This window comes from Copadichromis virginalis, linkage group LG22, assembly GCF_057382275.1.
Source record: "Copadichromis virginalis isolate Kocher_CV1m ecotype Utaka linkage group LG22, C_Virginalis_male_GT1.1, whole genome shotgun sequence".
NCBI lineage: Eukaryota > Metazoa > Chordata > Actinopteri > Cichliformes > Cichlidae > Copadichromis > Copadichromis virginalis.
This window is the reverse complement of record NC_140638.1, coordinates 30,664,860-30,677,009: the sequence shown is the minus strand read 5'-3', so window position 1 is coordinate 30,677,009 and position 12,150 is coordinate 30,664,860.

Genomic DNA, 12,150 nt, shown 5'->3' with positions numbered 1-12,150 from the left:
TAAATTAGGGGAAACTTAGAGATACAATAGGGTGGCCTGCTGAACTAGAGGTGCTCAAGAGAGGCCACATGCTTTAAAATATGTCCTCATATGTTTGCTGTGATGTCTGTAGAAGTAAGCCACAATACTTCAATCTGTCTTGTGGATATTATCGTTTTCTCACATGAAGAATACAATTAGTCTGTGCAGTTAAAGTCATACATATGTAGCAATAGAAATATTCTATCTCTTATGTGCTGTTGTACAGGACCTTTTAACATCGGTTGTATATTAAGTGGTGTGAGCAGGATAATAATAGATGATGACACCCACAGTGTTTAATTAGTAAACAGAATTTCAGTGAAGATGGTGTGCCCTGAAGATGTGCCGCGTTCATTTGAGGCTCTCTACTGCCCCTTAGTGGCAGTGACGACAACGACAAGGAGCGGGTCTCTGTGCAGCTTAAAGTGGGTCTGTCAACAGAAACCCTTTCTCAGTCGAATTACACGTTTTCCTCTCAGCTGTCTATTGATTCAAAAACACTTATGTGTGAGTGAAAAGCAGCCGTGAGCCTAATGTCTGGGAGAAACAGCTCAAGGATTGATTCTGGAAGCGGTAATGAACCTTGCAGTGCCATTCTGTGGAGCACATGGTGTCAGAGGGTACAGCTGACTGGTCCATGCAAAGTAAAAGAAGGCGGTTTCCTGTATATTGGTTATTTGAGTACATACAGTGGCATGCATTATGCCTGGGCAGATCCTCTTTGAGCGAATAGCTGAAATTGCAGATCATTTGTCAGTCGGCCGCCGGACTGAAAACTATTACAATCGACCGCAGGTGTACCCAGGCATGCATCTGCTCAAAACAAATGAAGGCAAAAATTGACTGCAGTCAACACTTATGAGAGGCTGAAGACCTGCTCTAACTATCAGCGCTCAGCTTGATCTATCTCTGACCATTACAGTGTTATTAGTGTTGGGGGTTGCAAGGTTGTCCTGACTCCTCATGTCATTGACAGAATGGATCGCCTGTGAGCTGAATTTCAATTGGCTCATAAAAGGAAGAGTTACTTCTCTTGGCAGGTGGAGGAGTTCCAATCGGATAGCTTGTGCTCTTGCCTTCTGCTCGTGTGGACTTCCCATGTCCCCTAACATACAGGGCCACAGTCTGGGATAAACAGGGGCAGATGGAAGGAGGTAAACACTGGGGTTAGGCTTATATAAGCCATCACTATTCCAGATCTTTGCATCTGACCATTTTTCATGCCCCACAGATTCGTAAAAGTGGCAAGAATTCAGCGCTCCCCTGGAGTTTCATCCTTGTTAGGGCAGAAGAGCATGTGAAACAGCATTTGGAGCATCATGGGAGTCTGAAACTCTACTAAAAGTCAAACTAATGAAATTCTCAGCAGCTCCTTATGGCAGGTTTCACTGCCGTTTTTACAAACTGCAGTATAACAGGACTTGGAGACTACTGCCTCAGTGAAGCTGGACTTCAGCACAGCTGTGCTTTAGGGTAAATGTTAGCATGACTGAAAAAAACACATCCCCACATTTTTCCCTAGTGTTCCTAATCCTCTTCCATACAGCCTCCCAGTGGCACCGGAGAAACAGTTACAGGGTTACCAAATGAACTTCGATACATCATCTGAGAACCATGCAGTTCCATATAGTTATTGAGATTCTAGTGAAACGTGTGATTTGCTGTTAGAAGTTGATGAGAATTCAGAAGAATACTAAAGGATCCATCCTCTCAGACCACGAATTTAGAATAAATATGTTCTTGTCAAAATGTATTTCAGTATGGAGCAGTGGACTGTTGTTTTTTTTGACACACAAATTCCTAGAAAAATGCTGCTTGCTAAAAAACCTCCCATATCATGCTCCAATAATGTTTTCTGGCTGGTATCTGGCATAAAACCAATATAATTCAATGCATATTGACTAAATGTAATCATGTTGGAAACCATCATATCAGAAGAGACACTAAATGGATGATATCCCATTGTAAATGGAAAGCTTTTATCTCTACAGTATGTTTCCTCCAGCCACGATGGTAAAGGGAAAATAGAGATAGAATGAAATCGGTGGCAGGACAAATAGAAGGAGAATAGGAATTTGTACACTTAAATTCTTTAGTCTTCACGCTGTCAGCGGAGGGTTTTCCTGTTCTTGGGAGGTTTAGGCACGAAAGCAAGTGAGAGTGAGCGAAAAGGATGGCTAGGTTCAGTCTGAGGGTCACGCTCAGTTTAGCATCGCTACAAGGCCAGAGAAACCTTTTTTTCCCCATGAAAGCTTTCAGAACTGTCACACCTGCTTAGGTCTGTAACACCACCCCACTCCCCTTCCTCTTCCTCTATCCCCACCTCTTCCCAACCCTTCTACACTCCCCATCCCTCCCTCACTGCTCAGCCGCCACAGAAAACAACTCTCTCTTTCACCTCTGTGCAAGATTTTACTTTACACCCCCGTCCTTTCGGCAGGGCGATTATTTTTCTTGATGGTTTACAGAAGAGGAATTGAAGCAAAAGAAATGCTGAAGTAACACTAAATCGTTAAAATTTATAGACAGGTTGTTTTGATTTTTGATGCAAATCCTTTGTTTTGTTAAAGAGAAATGCCTGCCTCTTTGTGTATCATTATGCTATACCTCTAGACTATTATTAGAATTGGAGCTCTACTACTTGGAGACAGGAGTCCAAGGAAAAGCTATTAGTGAGGCTACTTACATATTCTGCTGGTACTGCAAAAACAGGGGGAAATGCCAAAGACTCAGCAGTCAAAAACTTTAATTTTCTCTGCAACATCTTTTGCTTCAGTAAATAAGTAATGTGACACTCTTGCTGTGTTATTTCAGATATATCACTGTCCCCTCCTCTATTAAAAAGTGTATTAGCTCATTTTGGTGTAAATAAAGAAGTACTTTATGTCCAAGTAATTTGGATCCTGTCATAGGTCCTGATCTAGAATTCTAGACAAAAATGGGACCATTTTCCTCTTCCACAAGTCCAGTAACTGGTCTCCTCAGTTCCCAGATGTTTATGAACTGTTGTTGAAAACAGAGGGGATGCTGCACAGCAAATTCAAAATGAGCCAGTATTTTTCATAAAAGAGTAAAATGTCTCAGTTGAAATATATGATATGCTTCTTCTGCTCTACTATGAATAAAATATGGATCCGTGAGATTTGCAAATCACTTCACTCTGTTTATATTGCTAAAAGTATTCAGTCATCCATCCAAATCATTGAATTCAGGTGTTCTCCCATGTCCACAGGTGCATACCAAGACATTTTGGAATATTTCACTTCGTGGGAACAGTTTGGGGATGGCCCCTTCCTGTTCCAACGTGACTGTGAATCAGTGCACAAAGCAAGGTCCATAAAATATGGATAAGCAAGTGTGTCGTGGAATAAATTATTTGGCCTGCAAGAGTTCTGACCTCAACCTGATAAAACACGTTTGGGACGAATTAGAGCGCAGACTGGAAGTCTGGTCCAGCATCAGTGTCTGACCTCACAAACGCGCTTCTGGAAGAATGGTTGTCGCGGCCTTTTACGTTCCAAACACCAAAAAAGTCCAAGAAAAGGCCGTGGGTGGCAACGGGAGGTTTGTTTTAGAATGCACTTCTGACTCCATTGTTTAAAAATCATATGCCGTTTATTTCGTGGAAAATTATAAACAAAAATCAGCCAAATAACTTCTTAAAACTTAAAATTAAACGAAAGTTAACTTAATTTGCTTTAACAACTTCAAAAGTGGTCAAAAAATCATTTTCTAACCCTCCCGTCTTCCCATCTGACATTTGGCAAACAAAAAACGAAAAACCTCTTTACCACACCCATCCAGGGTGCTCTTAATCTCTTGATTAATGGGAGGGTCCATAAGCTAATAAACCAATCACTTTCCAAAAGCTTCTCCAATAAAATTTATTACAAATTTACATAACAAAACCAGGTCAGAATATTCTTACACCTTTAAAGAAAAAACAAAAATGAATACAAATTGCATTTTATAAACATTCAACAAAAATGGCCACAACAATGGTCAAACATTCCCATAGACACACTCCTGAACCTTGTGGAAAACCTCAAAGCTGTTATAACTGCAAAGACTGGACTAACCTATGGATTAACAATGGGATGCCCCTCAAGTTCATATGCGTGGGAAGGCAGACGACCTAATGCTTTTGGCAGTACGGTGTGGTTGCCTGTCCTCAGACACTCCCCTTATCCTTCTGAGTGGGGATCTTAACCCCCCAGTGTTGAACACAAAGTTACACCCTTGGTCAGCAGTGGTACCTTTTGCCAACTCTGAACAACAGTAACCAGCAGTTTGAGATAGCATTAACTAATGATCACATAATGCACACAGAATGATTTAATGAGTGTATTTCAGTAGCAGTGAGCACTTTTTAAATAAGAAAACTTGCATATTCCCAAATGGTGGACAATCAAGAAAAGAAGCAAGTCAGGTGTTAAGGAACGTTACTTTAGCTTCTGAGCTAACAGCCCTGTCCTGAACTGAACTCACAGAGCAGTGAACGGACACTTGGCTTTATCAGGTGCCAGAAGCCCAACTCAGTTGCTTCTCTTCCACACTTAGTGCCACAAAATGCCACAGTAATGCAGATTTAAACACTTGGCAGCATATACATAGCATGTCTCAATTTGGATACTTTCATGCAGTACACTATGTACACTTCTTACTTGTGTAGTACATTAAATGGACAATGTAGTACAAATCAAACACAACAAGTTGCACACTTATGGGAAGCGCAGATGTTGAGCTACAAACTTGATTTTTGGGAACATTTGCAACTCTACGTGCCTCTGACCGTACATGATAATGTAAGCTTCTTTCTACTAAGAAGATGGAAACTGATGATGTATAAACACCAAACACCACTACAAGGCAATGTGTTTTTATCTGTGATGATAGTTAGCATTGGAGTAATTGTCGATGCTGATGACACATCCTGGGTCCCTCCCCTTCCTGCTACTGAGGCTGAGAAGTAGACAAGGTCCTTTAATAAACTTTTCGAGCATTATATCACACAGTACTAGTTGACATAAACACACAAGTGCACTAAAAATAGCAAGTTTAAGTGTGAATTACATCATTTTAGATTGAACCGCCAGGGGACAAGACTTTTGCCTGACACTCAAAATAATGTAAACCTACTACCTTGCCAACATCCCAAACACTCGGATTAAAGCTTTAAAGAGTAATGATATCTGATATGTCTGTCTCACCGCTGTGATTTGTGGTGAAAATAAGTAGGCCATTTCTTAACCCAGGAGGCAGAGGAGTCTGTTTACTCACACTCAAGGCTTTCATTTGTTGTTTTCATCAAAGTTCTGATTTCTCCGTGAGTGCCTCTATTTGTCAGCGTGTGTGCACACAAAGGTGGGCACTTGTATGTGATATATGTAGAATGTGCTTTACACTCAGGGGCTTTCCCTCTCTTTTATTCACTTTTTGATGCGAGTCCTCTCTTTAGCACTCTCTTGCTAAAGGTATACGTACAGTATTGATTTATGGTACCCGGCCACCTTCATTGGATCCAAATGAAAAGCCAACAAGGTGTTTATAGACATATATATCTTATCATAATGCCCCGTGGCTCGTTAAGTTTTCATATCCTGTATTACCTTCGGGAGGACTTTAAGTAACGGTTTGCATTCAGCTCTGGTTCTGTGTCATCAGTAAGCAAACAGTAAAGTGGCTGGGGGAGATATTTTGGCTCTCGGGCAGGGCGGTGGTGCCAAAAACAGATGAAATGAAGATTTCCTTGTGTTGTAGGCACACTTTAACTGTCAGCGTGATGGAATTTACTAGTCTCCATCTCCTTGTGTGAACACAGTTTCATTCTATTAATAATGAAGTGGGTCGTTGCTGCACTCACGGGTCCTACGTGCAGATTTTTATTAGTATGACTATATTATGTCAACATCCGCCGGTAGCTGGTTTTTCCTTGCAGAAGAGCAGGATTATTATTTTTGAGTGGCAACTAATGAAGTCGATTTCCAGCTGATTGATTCACGGAGGGTATGTTATAGAAAAAGGTGAATGACTTCATTTTTAACCAGGGTAATGATGACGCCACAAATCCTGCACTGTAAAGGTTTTCGCTGTATCTGTTTAAACATGAGCACTGAGAACTTAATGCCTAAGTGTCTGGCTCATCTAATACATCATCTTCTATACTCAGAGTATATAGTCTGCCTCATGGCTCACGCTGTCAGGGGAGGAAAAATTATAGACTGTATATAAAAGATGGATGCAAGGTCACCACCCACTGTTTTTCAGCTTCTAGTTTGTCAATTTGATATTTGCCACTGTGTAAGGATCTGTCTGTGTGTATAAACCAGACATGAGTCTATTTTTGATAAGACTTGTGGCGCTTTCAGCTAAATCTAATACTAGCTGGCTTGGTCAGTAAGTGAAAATGTTCATGCCTGTCACGGTCCTGAGTCTGTGGACTCAGTGTTTTTCTGTTTGTATTAGTTATCTTTGTTTTCATGATGTGTTTTGATTCTCTTGGGTTTGATTTCTGTCACTGTATCCCCTAGTTTAGTCCTCGTCTGTTCAGTTTCCTGTTTTACTTTGAAAGTCTGTGTACTATGTCAATGTGTTGAGTTTTGCCTCCCCTTGTCTTGTCATGTCTGATGAGTCCCAGCTGTGCTCTCCTCCTGTTTCACATTCCCTAATCACCTCAGTATGTATTTAAGCCCTGTGTTTTTCCCTGCCAGTTGTTGCGTCCTCCACGTTTGTTGTGTGTGTATCCATGGTCGTCTACCTTCAGCATCTCCTGTCTAGTTAGTTTAAGTTAATGTTTTGTCTCCGAGTCCTGCACGTGGGTCCAGCCACCGACAGCCACACAACTCATCGTGACAATGCCTGTCTGAGAAAAGTGCATAAAGTGCGTCGTGAGGGTTTTACAGCCTTTATGATTTTTATGAATAAGACAGATGTAAAACTTACGAAAATACAGTTGAAAGTTGAAACTCTGTGCAGTCCTTCACATTTTCCAAAGCTGTCCAGTGGGCTGGACTGAAGTCTTTGCTGGGCCGATGTTCGACACCCCGGTTCTAGAGAGTGATCTGTATAATTTTAATGGGACTTCAGGATATTTATTATATGCATTTATGTTTTCTGCTCCGAAGTTTGTTTTTCTCTCTTTTCCTTGTTCCTTGTCCAAAGTGCCTGTCTGAAGGATTTATAGATTCTATCAACTACATCTTAGAAGAAATGGTTTGATCCAAATTGCCAACTAAATGCTGGCTGCCAAAGTAGATGTGGTGGCTGTGTAGTTATAGAAATGACAAAAGAGAACCACAGTAGTTGAGTGGGATTGTGGTATCCAGCCCCATACTAGCAGTTGTGGTAGAGTGTAGAGGCATTTAACCCCAAGGTTTTCTTGCCCTTTCCTGTGTCATCAGAAAGACATTTAATTTGAGTTACGTGTCCAATTACGCTGAGTTGGAACTGGATATAGAGAAAATTAGTGGTTTTGTGCCGAGCTTTACGGGTTCAGAACAATCTACCAAAAACCATCATGACTTCCTTCCAGTTCACCATTTAGCATGTGTCAAGTCTGAATCCAGAAATATTTATAACCAGAACCAATAGTGGGTCTTTTTTTTTCTTCAAAATATCATCTTTTCCTTTAAAATATGACATGCTTTACACTCATTTTCCTTTAGACTCATCTTCTGGCTTTCCACTCAGGCTCTCCTGACCCACCACAGCTGGACGGTCACGGTCAGACTCTGCTGCCTCAGTAACACAGCAACATCAAACAGGGCTCTCAGCCCATTTGATATCTCAGACCGTGGTCCCTCCCGCCTCTCTTCACTGAACAGCATCTCAAATGCACAAATACTATAAATAATCTCCAAAACCAAAAGAGGATTTCACACTTGGTTTAGTGCACTAATAATTAGAAATGCATCGAGGCCTTCAAAGGCTGGCTGCAGATGGAGATCAGAGGCCCTTTCTTAACTGTCAAAGCTCTGTAATGAAATGTCATGACTACTGAGAATTTCTTTCTTTTTTTCTTACCCTTCACCTGCCTTCTACCTTCGGGGCATTTACACAAACGCAGCCGTAACTCATCCCACATTCAGTTTTTTTTTAATGTTTGTGAATGATACATCCCTCTTCATGGTGCTTCTTCAAAGCAGGTATTCTTTTAAGGTGAAATAGAGGGGTAAAGAGAAGCCCTGCCTTTGAGCTTCTTCTCAGGGATCCCTTTGATCGAGGCGTGAGCGTGTGTGGCTGTGCGCTTGTATATATGTGTGTGGGTGTGGACATGTGTTCATGTAAACAGTAAAGAAAAACACCGTGTTCCCCAGAGCTAAAGATCTGGGATCAAATACTACCTTACGTGGTGTATATATACATATATAGGAAGTGTGTGTGTGCATGTGTGTGTAAATGACATGATCGGGTTCTTCCCAGCTAATGACACATGATTCAGACAGAACTTTGAAGACAAATCAGAAAAAGGAAAGCGCCACCTCCACCGCCAACCCCACCACCACCCTCCCTGCGTCATTACCCCCCTTTGCTTTGAGTGTTTCATGCACGCACTGAATGCAGAGGAATGCAATTTATCACCTCTCCGCTCCACATATTGCTAAAAATTATTCATGGAAACTTGTAATTGCAGGGAGGAGACATTTCCCTGCTCGCTCCCCAAGAACAATATTCATGTTCTGACTCAGCTTTCTGCAGCCGTCCACGATAAAGAAGCACATCTGTGTGACATTCGGCTCACTCCCTAGTTATTAAAGGGGACCCATTATTCCTTTCCTTACTTTATTTCATATGTATACCGCTGCAGTGATGGATGCTCACATTAAACGTGACCAAAGTTTCAACTAATGAGGTCAGTGTGGGTGCGTATAATCCCTGCGAGCTGAGAGCTTCCTCAGACTGTTCTAAAAGCTCGGTTTCAGGGTTTTTTTCTACTCTCAGCTCTTTGTGATGTCACAGAGAGGGGATGTGCTTAAGATGGTCAGTTCAAACCTGTTTGCGAGAGGCAGCCAATCAGAAGAAAGTGGTCTAGAAGGGCGGGAGCGGTGGGGGCAAGAAAGAGTGTATGTGTGTCAGCATTGGGATAGGGATTTGTGTTTGTGTGTTTTTATGTTGTTAACTGATAATTATGGGACAGCGTGTTTCAGGGCATTTAACAGAGTAGTGAGCAGTGTTGGTCAGGTTGCTTGAAAAAGGTAATTAGTAACTAATTACTGATTACAAAAAGTAAATACCATTACTTTACTGATTACTTACTTTTGAAAGTAATTAGTTACTTAGTTACTTAGTTACTTTTAAAAGACATGATACACAACCTGAATACGTAATAAAGCAAGAGACCTTTCAGCCCAGGTCTATTTTTTCTGCATAATCCATCATATAAAATGTAATCAAATAAAAGTCTCTTTTTAAAAATTGTTTTATTAGTTTTCATCTTTTAACTTTATGCACAAATCTAATTATATGCAACTGTCTTTGACTTGAAGAAATTATTTAACATTTAAACCTATTTTCTGCATATTCCAGCATACAAAATAAAATAATGTTTTGTGTTTACACTCACTCTTTCAAATAGATGCAAGTAAAACACAGCAGAAAATAAATAAAATCAAAGATTCAGCATCAGTCCTGTCGCTCTTAAATCTATTGTCACCTGTTTAGCAGGAGTGTGGCAGGTGGAGGTTTGCCCGGTGTCACAGCGGGGGTTTCTCTGTGAATTTCACATTCCCGTGGTGGCGTGCTAGGTGCTTGCTCAGATTTGAAGTTTAATTTTTCGCTGTAGAAAGTTTTCTTCCCACACAGAGTGTACAGCAGACGCTAATGTTTTTGTCACTTTTTACAGACTAAAACTTAAAGTAATGTCAGTACATCCACGTTTTAAACGCTGCATGGTCTCTGGTCACGAGATAGTAATGTAACTAGTAGTGTGACAAATTACTTTCACCAGTGAATAATGAAGTAACTCACTGAATTCGTTTTTTAAAAAGTAAGGAGTAATGTGTAATACATTACTGTTTTTGAGTAACTACCTCAACACTAACTCAGTCCAGATAAGGAGACACATGGAAGCAAAACCAAAGGCACAAAAGACAGAAAAATATCAAAATAAAAGAGGAACTTTAAAGCTGTAAGTAAATGGGGAAACATAGACACATAAAACTTGACTTGGGGAAAATGACTAAGAGGATAGGATGGGGAATACCGACGGAATAAGTCTATGTAGTTACTCAGTCATCCAGGGCAAGGTAGTCTTCAGAGCTCGAAAAAAACAGAAGGCAACTGGACTTCTTTCTTCTTTTAAAGAAGTCCAGTCGCTTTCTTTTTTCAAGCTGTTGACACTGAGGGAACAAATAAGCTCTAAAACTAAGACAAAATTATGATAAGAACTAAACCTTCCCAAACGCTCAAGAAAATATAAAGATCAGCAAACGGGATTATGAATGTGAAAGCAGGGTTCATGACACACTCGGACAGAACCGCGGCAACAGTGCTGGTAAAGGATTCGTTTCTGCTGGAAGCAAAGAAACTGAGATTTTTGTTTTGTTTTGTTTTCAAAGTTTTCTCCACAAAGTCATATTTTCAAGCTGTTGCAGCATCTCCCTCTGTATAATCTGGGAATCGCTGAGCTGATATACACTCGTGACTACAAACCGGCAACACTTTGTTTCTCACCTCAAAGATTTTTTGTTTTTAATGCCAGTTCACATGAACAACAAAAAGACCATCAATCAAATCCCTCGGGGAGTTTTTCTGTCTTTTCCCATATCAAGTCCTCCATCACTGTGCTGTCATTTTGGTTAACCTGATTGTTTGGCAGGTTCGATCCCCTCCTCACGTCGAGGTTACGTGGTCCTCCTCGGGTGTCCAGTCGAATTTGTCTAGTTTGGCCTTTAGTAAAGGCGCACACAAACAATGCGCACACATGCCTTGAGTAAAAATACACCCAACGCGAGCTGTGGGCGAAGCAGAGGGTGAACCCTCTCGACTCAAACAACACCTGGATCCAGACAGCTGGCCTGATGAGGTCTGATGTGGCCTTGGGCAGCTCAAACTCTGCATTCTCAATGGACTCTCAAAGCTACCTGCAGTGCTTCCTACAGTAGTGAGGCCAGGCAGACCATCCAGCCTCAGCGGCCAAGGCTGTACTTTAGATGAATTTAAAGAAAGCTTTATTTTGTTGCTGCAATGTTTTGCAGACTTCTGTGGAGCTCTATGCATCCAATCCCCTGAGCTTCTTTCCCTCATCCAGGAATGGCAGTTCAGTAAAGTCTGTGTTACTGGCAAAGTCAGCAAATAACAGCTAAAAACTATATTTTCTATGGATTTCTACAGGGGTCATGTGGTGAGAACAGAATGTGAAAGTCTGTGTGCCCCTGTTATTTCACTGAGGAAACAGACTAATAAAGCATGGGCATGGACTGCTCGGAGACATGAAAATTATGCTTAAAAAACAAAACAGAGGTCCATAAATTCCCCTGGTGAAAAATCTGGACAAAAACATTAACAGACTAACAGTGTTTCACATGAACAAGTTTTTCTGTGCTTTTATACAAATTAAGACTTCAATTACAGCAATCTGCAATCTATTGGAACACACCCAAGATGGCCTTGCCTCCTAACTCCCCACATACCAATCAAATCAAGCATGAGGTACAAAGGATGGGCTACTAGCATCAGCTAACACAGGTCCTCTGTCCATGCCCTGATGGGTCAAAGCCATTTTGGCAGCACAAAGGGACCTCAAAAAATATTAGATCAATGGTTTTAATGCTGATATTCCTCGCTGATATACACGGACGAGAGAAACAAGTATGGCATCTGTTATCCATTCTTTGAGCCTTTTGTCATTTAGTCTTCATACCCACTAAACCTGCTGTCAGGTCTTGTACTGCATTGCTTTAAATTTAGCTATTTTAGATTCTTCCACTTAGATGTCTACACAACTTTCAAATGGACCTCAAAGTGACTTCACTTCAACTGCTTTTAGTTCATAAGGGTCATCCAAACAGGAAGCAATTTGCAGCTTTGTGGTGACCAGAGATTTGAGCGTTACCTAGGTAACTGGACCCTGCCAAGCAACGGTCATCTTCAAAAGCAATGCAAGCGATTCAATTCCAACGTGGATGCCTC